This window comes from Gracilinanus agilis, chromosome 3 (genome assembly GCF_016433145.1).
Source record: "Gracilinanus agilis isolate LMUSP501 chromosome 3, AgileGrace, whole genome shotgun sequence".
Taxonomy (NCBI): domain Eukaryota; kingdom Metazoa; phylum Chordata; class Mammalia; order Didelphimorphia; family Didelphidae; genus Gracilinanus; species Gracilinanus agilis.
The window spans coordinates 488,705,972-488,718,670 of record NC_058132.1 but is presented as its reverse complement, the minus strand read 5'-3'; the positions used below and the strand labels follow the sequence as shown (position 1 = coordinate 488,718,670).

Here is a 12,699-nt window from a genome sequence, read left to right as displayed (position 1 = left end):
TAATATCTATGTGACCCTGGGCAAGTCACTTAACTCTGTTTACCTCATTTCTTTATCTGGAGAAGGAAATGGCAAACTACTCTAGTACCTGCCAAGAAAACCTCAAATAAGTTCACAAAGTTGCACACAACTGAAACTACTGAACTATAACAAAAGATTAAGGGAAAGATTGACTAAGAAAAACAGTAAGAATGTACAAAAATATTTATACCACTTTTTGAAGCTGCAAAGAATGAGAATCTGAAGAGGTACTCATAAATTGGGGAATGGCAGAATAAGTGTAGTATAGAAATGTGATACTATTGTTATAAGAAAATGATGAAGAAGATAGTTTCATAAAAACTTTCATGAACTGATACCAAGTGAACAGAACCAGAACAATTTATATAATAACAACAATACTGAAAAAATAACTTTGAAGGACACAGGATTCCAATCAGTGAGTGTAATAGCCAACCATGATTCCAGAGAACTAAGAATAAACACTACCCCCTCCTAATAAGAAGTGAAAGATTCAGGGTACAAAATAATAAGAGATCGAGATATATATTCTTTTCTTTTGGACATGTCCAATGAAGAAATTTGTTTTACTATACATGTCTGAAATTTGCACCCTCCTCATTTCTTGCTTCTTGGTCTCCTTTAGATCTCAATTAAAATCCTACTTTCTTCAAGATGCCCTTTTATAAATGCCTTCTTTCTAAAATTAGATCTGATTTATCACATCTATACATACATATAAACACATTTACTCCCATAATCTATCTATGTTTGTAGGTATGCACACGTGTTTGGATTTTCTTCATATCTTCAGCTCTAAGCACAATAATTTGCTAGACACAGACACATTGTAGGCACTTAATAACTTGCCGCGTTGACTGAGAGTCTCCATTCTTTCTCAAAGGGTATATATAGCACCACCTTAACTGAAAAGGTCTGGCCAAATCAGGTGGTCCAACTCTGCAGTAAACAGCAAAGTAGGTTAGCCCTACAAAGGAGCACCCCAATTTACCCACAGTGCCACCTGTTCAACAGAAAAGCCACATCTATCAGTAAAATTAATATGGATGGTTCCCAAGAAATAAGTAGGTCAATGAAGTTCAACAATTCCAGAAGGAAAAAAAAAAATCAAGCAATAGTTGATATTTACATGTTTATGATTTACAAAGTACAGACTCTCCTCTGATCCTCCCAATAACCCAGAGAAGTAGGCAATGTAGGTGCTATCATCTAACAGAGGAAGAGACTAAAGGTTACAGCAGTAAAGTGACTTGTACAGTAGCAACTCCAGCATTCAAATGGCCCCTGGCCTTAGAACAAGTTCCACAAACAGAGATTGTCTTTTCTCTAAACTTTCTTCATAAGTGTTGTTGAACACACTCATTCCTAGGGCTTTTCTGTTGTATTACCTAGCTAGGTGTTTGTGTCACAATTAATAAATGACACCTCACTTCCTATCCCCTCTCACTCCATTCATCCTAAAACTCACAAAAATCTATCAGGCTCTCTCTTTATTCAAATTAATTCCAAGCATAACTTTTCTTCATCTGTCCTTTCTCCTTCACCTCTCCCTACTTTCTACAGTTGTTCATCAAATTTTCAAGAAGCTTCAGTCAGTCTACAGCAAGTTTTTCATCCTGGATCTGAACCTAATTGAGCAGTATGGGATAATGAAACCTTGTGGGGAAAGAAGGAGAAATGCCCAAGGTCCTGGGACAATTTTCCATTTACTTTTTTCTCTTCCAAAGTTTCCAAAACTTGACCAATCTGCCTGTCCATCTCTATCACCAACTCTTCCATATGAGTTCCCCTTTATCCACTGAGAGGACTTCTCTTTTTCATTTTTATACTAAAGCATTCCTTTTACCTTCTTTCCCTTATTTCAGTCTTTAGAACAAAATTACTCCACTCTCAAATATCTTTTTTGGTTATTTAAGACCTTCAATAGTCTCTGAAGATTCTAAAGGGACACATATTTCTGCCGTTCCTGTTAGAATGTTAGCACTGCATTATCATATAGCACCTCTCTTAAGTTAGCAAGGTTTCCATTTTTTTTTGAAGCTGCTTTTCACAGCTCCTAACTTATGGGGGAAAGGGAGAATTCCCTCTTTCTCCATGTGGTCTATTCCACAGGCCATTCCTGGCATGCCAGGGCTCTTAGGATTGAACTGCCTTAGAGACCAATGAGTCTTAATTTTCTCCACTCTTCTACATAAAGTCTCCTTTGAATGTTCCGCTTTGTATGGAAATGCTTCTTTTTTTAAGTGTTTTAAGTTCAGAATTTTAAAAAATGTTAAGTGATTCCACCTATCATAATCTCTCTAGTGTAGCTTGCTCTATAATCCTCTAACATTTCCCTGCTCTTTCCCTTCTCTTCCAACAAACATGCTAAGGTGTCCACTTAAAAACAAAACAAAACAAAGAAAACATGCTTGTGGGTGTGCACATGCATCTATATATACACATATACATATATTTATGTATACATATACACACATATTTATGCAAGTCAGTGATTATGAATGAAATTTAAATTTCGTTTTTGTTCAGAAACCAAACAAGATTCTTAAGTACTATGGTTTATTAGATCATCCAACTATATATGTGTATGTGTTTACATATATATTTTTAAATACTATAACTTTAATTTCAATTAATATGCAATTTTCAAAATAGAAAATGTCTTTATTTTTCAGTTTTTTCTCCTAACAGACTGATGAGACAATTATGAACTAAAAATAAGTAGACATGCCAATTGTATAATTTATATTTTCTAAGCTATAGTGAACACATAAAGGCTAAAAAATGTAATGTTCTCAACCAAAAAATATCCTATATAACCTACATTATCAGAAATACAATAAATAAGACAATTCCCAATTATCCATGCTTATGGAGAAAAGTGCTACAAATTCAAAATGAATGGTCTTTTCTCAGGATTCAACCTTAACTTTTCTGCAACACTTGAAACAGCTAACAACCCTATCCTAAACACCCTTCCTCTTTGCCCCTTTATTCTCTCCTTGTTTGCTTTTGCTAATTCATCACCAGCTTTCACTAAATGAAGATATGCCTAGCGCTGTCCTCAGTCCTCTTTCTCTTCTTCCCCTCCTCTTCCTCCCTTGGTAACTCATGGACTCCATTGTTGCTACTATACAAATGTCTCCAAAATTTACAGATCCCACAACCTTAGTTTCCCTGAACTCTAGTGTGATATAGCCAACTGTCTGTTAGACATCTCTACCCTAGACATCTTATGTCCATTTGTTCTCGTTTCCCAGTAAACTATATCCATCTCCTACTTTGTTCTTTTTGCACATGCCAAATTCACTCCTTCTACACTTTTACCTTATGATCATAGTTACCTTTTTATAAAGCACCTACTCTATGTTAGGCACTGCACTAAGTGCTTTACAAATATTATGTTATTTGATCTTTACCACAACCCTGGGAGGTAAGTGCTATTATTATTCCCTTTTTACAGTTAAGAAAAATGAGGCAGAGGTTAAGTGATGCCCAAGTGTCTGAGGCCACTTTTGAACTCAAGTCTTCCCGATTCAATGTTCAATTCACTGAGCCATCCAGTTACCTCATTTATGGAATCCCTGGCTTCCTCCAAATTTCTCAATTGAAGTATCACCTACTGGAAGATTTCCCACTCCTTTGCTACCAATACCCTACCATTAAAAATAGCTGACAAAGTGCTAGTCCTACAGGCAGGAAATCTTGAGTTCAAATCTGGTTCTCAGACACTTACCAGCTATATGACTCTGAGTAAGTCACTTATTCTGTCTGCTTCAGTTTCCTTATCTAGAAACATAGGAATAAAAATTTTTTTAAAAATATGGGAATAACAATGACACCTACCTCCCAGAGTTTTTGCCAGAATTTACAAAATGCTTTGCAAACCTTAAAACACTATACAAATGCTAGCTATGATTAGGTTATTTTGCAATTAATTTTCTGGATATTGTTTTCCTTCAATAAATAGCAAAGCTCCTTGAATATAATCCTGTTATGGTTTTTTGTCTTTATGTTCTTACAGACCTACTCACAAAGAAAGTGAGGCAATTTAATGAATGGTATTTAAGTCACTAAAGCTCAAAGCTTTGGAATCAACTTTTGATTCTTTCCTCTCCCCCTCACTTGACATATATTCAATCAGTTACAGAGTACAGCCAACTCTAGGTTTTTTTCTACCAATTGTCTTGACTGTTCCTTTGGGTCTCCTTTGTTCCATTATCTTCCATATACTAACTCCTAACCTGGGGCCTCTTCTCTCACTTAGTAAATCTTATCAGCCACAATCTTGTGCCATTTCATTCTAAACTTTGAAGTAATTGTACTATCATTCATCTAGGTAAGAACATTAGATCTCAGCAATAGAAATCCAATTGCTAAATTATTAACGATTTTATATCAATTCAATCAAATAGAAGTTAATACTCAGAGGATTGATAAAGGGTTGCAAAAATGTCTATTAATTCCTGGTTATTTGCCTAAAATCTCAGTGTGTGTGTGTGTGTGTGTGTGTGTGTGTGTGTGTGTGTGTGTGTACACACACATATATCTCAGGATTTTAGGCAAATAACCAGGAATTAATAGACATTTTTGCAACCCTTTATCAGTCCTCTGAGTATTAACTTCTATTTGATTGAATTGATTTGATTTGATGAATTTGATTGAAACCTTTACTTTCCATCTTAGAATCAATACTGTGTATTGGTTCTAAAGCAGAAGAGAGGTAAGGGCTAGGCAATGAGAGTTAAATGACTTACTCGGGATCATACAGTTAAGAAGTATCTCAGGTCAAATTTGAACCCAGGACTTCCAGTCTCTAGGCCTGGCTCTCAATCTACTATGCCACCTTGCTGCCCCCTCAAAAGCTATTCTAAAAGTATTCTTAGGAAGCTAGTATCCAAAGTCTCTCTCCGGTCTAAAGTCAAAGAATGTTTTCAAGTGCATTTTCTGTCTCCCAGACTAAATTTTAAAGTTTTGAAGTGAGATGACAAATTTTTATACTGCTAACTGAATGCCCTGAACATAGCATATTTTTAAATATTACTTTTAAATATATTTTGGTTTTGCAACACCATTTCCCCTTTCTTACCAACTAAGTAATCCCTCCAGCTATTAAGTGTTCCTCAGAGCAATAAAGATTTTTCATGAGTGTGTGTGTGGGGGGGGGAGGGCGAAGGAGAAACAATTGAGCAAATAATATGCAATATTCTAAACTCATAGTCCCCCTGCAAAAGTGGGGAAGGAGATGCTTTTTCTCGGCTCTTCTCTGGGACCAAAGCTTGTTCATTATAATTACACAATCCAGTGGATACTGCTACCCAAATTTTAAAGAGGATGAAGGGGAAAACTTGGGTTTAAAAACACCAGTCTGAAGAGGTTAATTTTAATACTATGACAAAGTTATATCAGTGTAAGACAACCTTGCTTTCACTTTAAACAGACCAGTCAAGACTGATCCCTTCCCTCATTCATAGATAAGACCTAGACAGAAAAACCATTTCACAGAAATGACTATGCTATTCCCATATCTTATATTAGCTGTACTTGTAAAGTTCATTTATAATTTGTGAAACTTGACATTTGACACTCCTTCTGTCAAATGTTTTATAGAAAGCTAGATTATCTCTATCTTTGGCTTTTCTCTGATTTCCCTACCAGTTTAATAACTTTCAAAGGAGGAAATGAGGTTCTGGAAGGACCAGTTCTAAATGAAGCTAGCCATCTTTGTTATCATCACACTTCCTTCCATGTTTACTAATCATGCTTATAACAAAATTTTCTAGAATTTTATTAGCACTTAAAGTCAAGTTCATTTGCCCCTAGTTTACATACTCTACTCTTTACTTTTTTGAAATTTGGACCATTTGCATTTCTCCTGACCTAGAAAAACCCATGCTCAATGAGCTTTCAAAGATGATTAACTGATTCAACCATGTCAACTATGAATTTACTCTTCCTAGACTATTATATTGAGTTTTGACTACTTTAGTTAATTTTTACTGTTCTTTCCACTCCAAAGAGTATCATTCTTGGCAGAAAAAGATGAATGAAAATATTTGAACAGTTCTGCTTTCTTTAGATCATCCACAATGAATGTACTACCTACTTCATGGGAAATCCTAAATTCATTTTTTTTTGCTTCCCACAGGTCAAAGGAAAAAAACCAAAACAACCCCAACCTATTTTGCAGTCTCAGCATCCAACAGATTCAGTCCATTCTGAGCTCTTGTTGCCCTTGCCCAAAGGCTTAGAAGGCAGTATCATTTCCCCCTTATTTACCCTCTATTACCTGCCCTTACCTTGGTACATCTTTTTGGAATCTAAGCTGGTTGAGAAATGGGCAACAATTTCACTCCCTCTTCATTTTCGGCTTAATTTTATTAGAGTTGTAGGACTCCAAGCAAATAAAGGTTTACTAGGCCTTGTTAGGTACATTCCATCCCTGGACAAGAGCTTAGCATCCCTACATCAAAGCCAGACTAGAAAATTAAATCCCATTTTCAGACACCATATTCTTAAACAGCTGTTCAGTTCCCATATCTGACTCTCACTTTTTTTTTTTTTTAACCCTTAACTTCTGTGTATTGGCTCCTTGGTGGAAGAGTAGTAAGGGTCGGCAATGGAGGTTAAGTGACTTGCCCAGGGTCACACAGCTGGGAAGTGTCAGACCAGATTTGAACCTAGGGCCTCCCATCTCTACCTGACTCTTTTGAAGTCTTTGATTTCGAATGTCAGCAGTAATAAAAACTGCCACCTGTGCCCCTAAAGTTTCTTGTCCAGGACCTCAAAATCCTATGCAATCCTAGATTGCATTTGCAATAGCCAGAACCCAATTTTGGATTCCTTCTAGCAGGTATTATCTGTGTCCACTAGAACCATCAGAAATGGATAATACTCATCCAGTTTAATCAATTATCAAATTTCACTATCATGTCCAGAAGACATGTACCAGAAAAACAGTAAACCTCCCTAATGCTGTCAACAACTGGCTGACTAAGTACTACTAAGTATTACAGTCATCAACCATCATCAAATTTATCTCCTCTCTCTGATCCTTACCAGATGGCTTTTCCCCGAGTTGCAAATAGTTGCTTTCCTTCTCAGAGGATCTGGATGCCTAATTTTAAAGAGCCTCAATATCTATTATCTGGCTCAGGAATGAGAATTAGCTTTCTTCCATTCCTCCTGTGTCCATTCATCTATCAGCCTCTAACTCCTAACAAAATTCAGGATTCCACTTCTGCCTTGTCAATTCTTTTTTCTTTGTTTTCACAGTGGAGTCCTTCTTTTATTATTTTTAAAAGGAATGTACCATTTGCAGGGACAACCTGAGGAATGAACAGACATTTTCCCAAGCCCTTTTATATTCAAAATGCACTATAAACATACATATTAAGTTATTTGGCCATGACAGAAATATTTCACTCTGTAGTTGCAAAGCAGTGCAAAATTCACCTTCTCACCATATTTGGTGAAATTGAGATCCTCAGTTTTGCTGTTCTTTTTTTATCTTAAAACCCTTTCTGTCTTAGTACAACTTTAAGACAGAAGGGCAAGGACTAGGTAAATAAGGTTAAGTGACTTGCCCAAGGTCACATAGCTAGGAAGCATCTGAAGTCATATTTGAGCTGGGGTTCTCTCAACCCCAGGCCTGATAATCTATCCACTATGCCAACTAGCTACCCCCAGTCCTGCTGTTCTTGCTAGAAGCTCTTTGAAAAAGACTTGACTAATCCCCCAAAGCAACTTTCTCCTACTTCCTATAAGTGATCTGGACATAGGTAATACTGAAAACTGGACCTGAATCAAAAATTTCCCCTAACTATCCAAAACACCTAAACCTATTAATTGGATTCACATTATTTTTCTAAGTGTGGGTTTTACTTCTTCAAATTTTAATAGCAAAGAAGAGAAGGCAGCAGGAATTACTAAAGTAGAGTGTACATTAAGTTGGGCTAGTTAGATGTATCATAAAAGCCACCAAAGTGAGCAATAGATTCAGCATAGCAAAAACCTAAAGATGTAAAATGTGAATGAAAAGTCAAGGCAACTGTATAAAAATGACAAAGATATTGTCACAGATAGATTCTTCAGTGACTCAAATGCACCCTGAGAAGTAAAGGTACAGTTTACAGAATTTGGTATACACCAGTCCCACAAATGTGGTTAACTTACTACATCAAACCTTTTAGCAGTTTCTCATTCTTCTTGACCTATTTCTGTTAAGAGCAACACCATCCTTCCAGTAACTCTCAGAATCATCCTCAACTTTTTCATTCTCCCTCATTCCCTCATATCTTATAAGTTATCAAATCCTATCTTTTACTTCAACAGCATTTTCTCATCTGTCCCCTTCCCTCCAAACACAATCTACCTTCCTAAGTCAAGCCCGCAATAATTTTCATCTGGCTTACTGGAATAGAGTCCTAATTGTTGCCCTTCAAGTTCTTTCCTATTCAAGTTATTATATACACACAGCTACTAATGTAATATTCCTCAAGCACTGACAAATCTGTCCATGCTACTCTGTTCAAAAAGCTTCAGTGATTCCATGTTGCCTCTAGGATAATAAAAGACACATTCCTTTTTCTTGGTATTTAAATCTCCCAAAAAATCTGACACCTGCTTATCTTTTCAGGTTTATTACACAGACTCCCCTTTGAAAACCCCAAGTTCCAGCAAGCTGCTCTCCAAACATGGGCATTTCCTGTCTTTCATTTTTTAGAAGCTATTCTCCACTCTAAGAATGCACTCCCTCCTCCCATTTCTTAATGTCACTAAGCTTAACTGATACGTCCAATATGAAGTCGTTTCTAATCCTCCTACTTGTGAGTATCCCTCCATAAATTACTTTGATTTTTTATTTACTTTGTATTTAGTTATGTGTACATATTATTTTCCTCAAATTGTGTGTGTTTTTAAAAGACAGGTATACAGGGGTTTTCTTGTTTGTTTTATCTTTGTACCCCCAATAGATAGCAATGTTTGGCATTAGAAACTTAATACTTATTGAGAGATCTTCCTTTTTACTCACAAGGGTAAAGTAACTTGCATATTACTAGAATATCTATCTATTAAGAGTTAAACCACCTACACATGAGGGGAATAGGTTAAAGATATAATTATGGGGGCAGGGAGGTGGATCAGCAGATGGAGTGCCAGCCCTAGAGACAGGAGGTCCTGGGTTCAAATATGACCTCACATATTTCCTAGCTGTGTGACCCTGGACAAGTCATGTAAGTCCAATTGCCTAGCCCTTACTTCTCTTCTGCCTTGGAACCAATAGTTAGCATTGATTCTAAGAGAGAAGGGAAGGGTTTAAAAAAAAAAAAGATATAATTCTGGGCTCAACTCCATAGACTGCACAAAAATGATGACTGATCATATGCAACAAAATGGAGCATTCTCCTTTCTTTCTACTTAGCTACCCCTTCAGTTAACAGGCAGGCAAAACCAGGAAGCATTCAGAGATAAGCAAAAAGAGTAAAGTTGTTTTCTATCTTACCACATCAAAATAAAGTTGCTTCTAAGTGAGATATTTTTGTTATATGTGTACGAATTAATTCTATGTGTAAGGAACTATGTCTTACTCATTTTGATAGTACTTCTGATGTACAATTTAAAATTAAATACCCTAAGCCAAAAAAAAAAAAAACCAACACACAAAATTAAGTCTCTTCTTGTATAAACTGAACCTTAGGAAAATCAACTAATAATTAACTAAGCAATGAATACTTACTTTATTAATAAAGCAAAATGAAATTCTGAGTGGGAGAAGGCATAGCTGGTATCTGAAAACTGATAAAAGTCAAGAGTTTTCCTCTGTGAATGCAGAATGTAAAAAAGTACAACAGAATAAGAAGGCATGTATAAAGTAAAAATAATGGTATCTCCATTAACATGTAATAAATTCCAGAAAGGTAACTTGATTGGTTTCCTTGTATGACCTATTCAAACACAACCTAGCTGATAAGGTACAATAATCTGTAAGGCTCATTAAGAAAAAAAATCCTGGGGCAGCTGGGTAGCTTAGTGGATTGAGAGTCAGGCCTAGAGACAGGAGGTCCTAGGTTCAAATCTGGCCTCAAGACTCTTCCCAGCTGTGTGACCCTGGGCAAGTCACTTGACCCCATTGCCCACCCTTACCACTCTTCCACCAAGGAGCCAATACACAGGGTTCAAAGAAAGAAAGAAAGAAACAAACAAACAAACAAATAAATAAATAGAGAAATAGATAAAATTAAATCCTACAATTAGGTTCTATAGCAAAGGGTCCCCTATTAACTAAAAAGAGATATGCAGCACTAACAAAATATGATTAAATATCATATTCTTTCTAGGGGTTAAAAAGCAAGTTGCTTATTTACTGCCTGAGTGATAGTGGAAGGCAAGTCATTTAACCTTTCTGAGAACTGATTTTACCTTTCCAAATCTGAAAAACAGAAATAAGAAGAAGGCAAGGCAATTAGGAAGAATCAGTCTCAGTTTATTCATCTATATAAATTCTGAGGATTCTGTTCCTTCTAACTCTAACTCTACGATCCCATTAAGCCTAGGATTCCATTTAATAATAATAAGCATCTGATCAAGTACAGCAGAGTTCTCTCCTGCCAGGAAGTTGTTTTTACAAGATTCAAACATTTTAAAAGAAATTATTAATGTGAGAATCTGCACAATGCATTGTAAAATGACAGGAAAAAAAATGTAATCTCAGGCAGAGAATACATTGTGAGACAGGCCTAGATTTTCCAAATGCGCTCTCCAAAAACTGACATTCTATTCATAGGTGAAACATTTAAATATCCTAGCAATAAACTCTACATAGGCACCTCAGTGGCTAAAGTTTGCAATCTTTTTTCATCATAATACCAACACTTCCTTTCAAAAGAATTTAAAAGGAATACTAAGGTTCAATAGATTAAGAATGAAAAGGGGAAAAAAAAACATCAAAATCAGAGTAGCATTTCTTCTGTCCTAGATATAAGGGCATATCCTTTACTGTTGTTCCCATTATTGTTAACATGGTGGTATCTGAAATTAATGATATTTCCAACTGGGAAAGAAAGAAAACTGAAGAACGGGTCAGATACTCAGACCTCTCTCTCTATTTTAAATTAACGTATCACATGGAAGCAATGATTAGATATAGATAAATCCTGTGTCTCATAGAGCTACGCACATCCTGAAATTTGAAGTATGGTCTATTACTAAAAGTTCTCCTTTTATTTGCTACTCCTCCAAACTGGTGGAATTCTGCATATTGTTTTGATTTAGGGATTTTTTTGCATTTCATGTCTTGAGAATAGAATCTGTTCTCTAAATGAAATATCCTCATATTCCAGAGTTGGAAACTAGAAGATAGAATTGCCATCATTTTGACACACTTTATACATGGGCTTCTTAATCTAGATTGTTTTTAAGTATAAACCAGGATCTCTAGACATTGAATTCAAAACCCTAAGGCCTGAGAGGAGGCCAGACTTCATACAGATTTCTGATAATTAACATTCATGATTATTTAGTTATGTCATTTCAATACCACATATCTGATATGAGTTCATAAAACTTTTCTAAAAACATCAAAGCTTATGGCTTGAACATAGTAAAATATGTGAAACAACAATCTCCTTATTAACCTGTTGATATCTTGCCTCAAGTTTACACAGAATTTCATGAAAAGCAAAGATTTTTCCCATGTACTTTCCATAAAATTGGCTTCAAATGAGATTCTTTTAAAAAAGCAGGAGTACCAATCATGATCTCAGACAAAGCTAAAGCAAAAATAGATCTGAATAAAAAAATAAGGTAATTATACCTTAATAAAGGGCAGTATAGACAAAGAAGTAATATCAGTACTTAACATAGGTGCACCAAATGGTATAACCTCCAGATTTTTAAATGAAATGGTGTTTAATAAGCAAAGAAACCAACAAAAAGACTAGTCCCAGAAGGAAAATTTAAAAAGATGACAAGCTGAATTAGACCTTAAGTGAGTGTGTGCTTGTGTATCCTGAGCAACTCTTTTAACTAGCCAGCATGACTTACAGGCTGGAGAAACATTTTAAAAAGGACTGCAGGATGCAAATTCAGGAGGGCAACTGTGTTTAAGAATAGGATCAAGTTTCCTTCTTTTTTACAAGTATAGAGAGGCACATAGTACAATAGAGAAAATAGGAAGAGACTCAGCCAGAAGACTTTTCCTAAGGGTACGCCTTCATGGAGCTTACTGCCACTCAGCCCTACAATTTATTAGTCTCTCCAGACTTCCGTGACCTTCCTCACCCCACCTCACCAGCGAGCCCCAGACTTATCTTCACCGCCCCCCCCAGGAGTCGCCTCAAGCCGGTTCCCAATTACTCGCACCCCCCACAACGACAGGAACTCAATCCTCCAGACCCCTCGCACAAGGTCGGGGCCCCTCCAACCTCCCAGGTCCTCACTTCCCTCAACCCCACCCCCACCCACCAGGGCCGGGACCAGAGAAACAGGGTTTAGTGCAGGGGCTGGGGGTGGAGACTGACCCTGGGGCGGGAAAGAGAAGATCGGGCCCTCCCCTCCAGGCCCGGCTACCCAGTCCGCCCCAGCACATGTTGGCTTAACTTTGGCGTCCCTCAGCCTTCTACCCCGGCCGATCCCAGAAGGTCCCGCTCCTGTCCCCCGGCTGTCCCTTCCCGCGAG

At 36.8% G+C, this 12,699-nt stretch overlaps 1 protein-coding gene across 1 annotated transcript in view; it reads right to left on the bottom strand.

Annotated features, from left to right (window-relative positions):
- The window catches only part of EIF5B (eukaryotic translation initiation factor 5B), a 75,542-nt gene that overhangs the window by 62,516 nt on the left and 327 nt on the right, over positions 1–12,699 (bottom strand). The window lies entirely within an intron of this gene.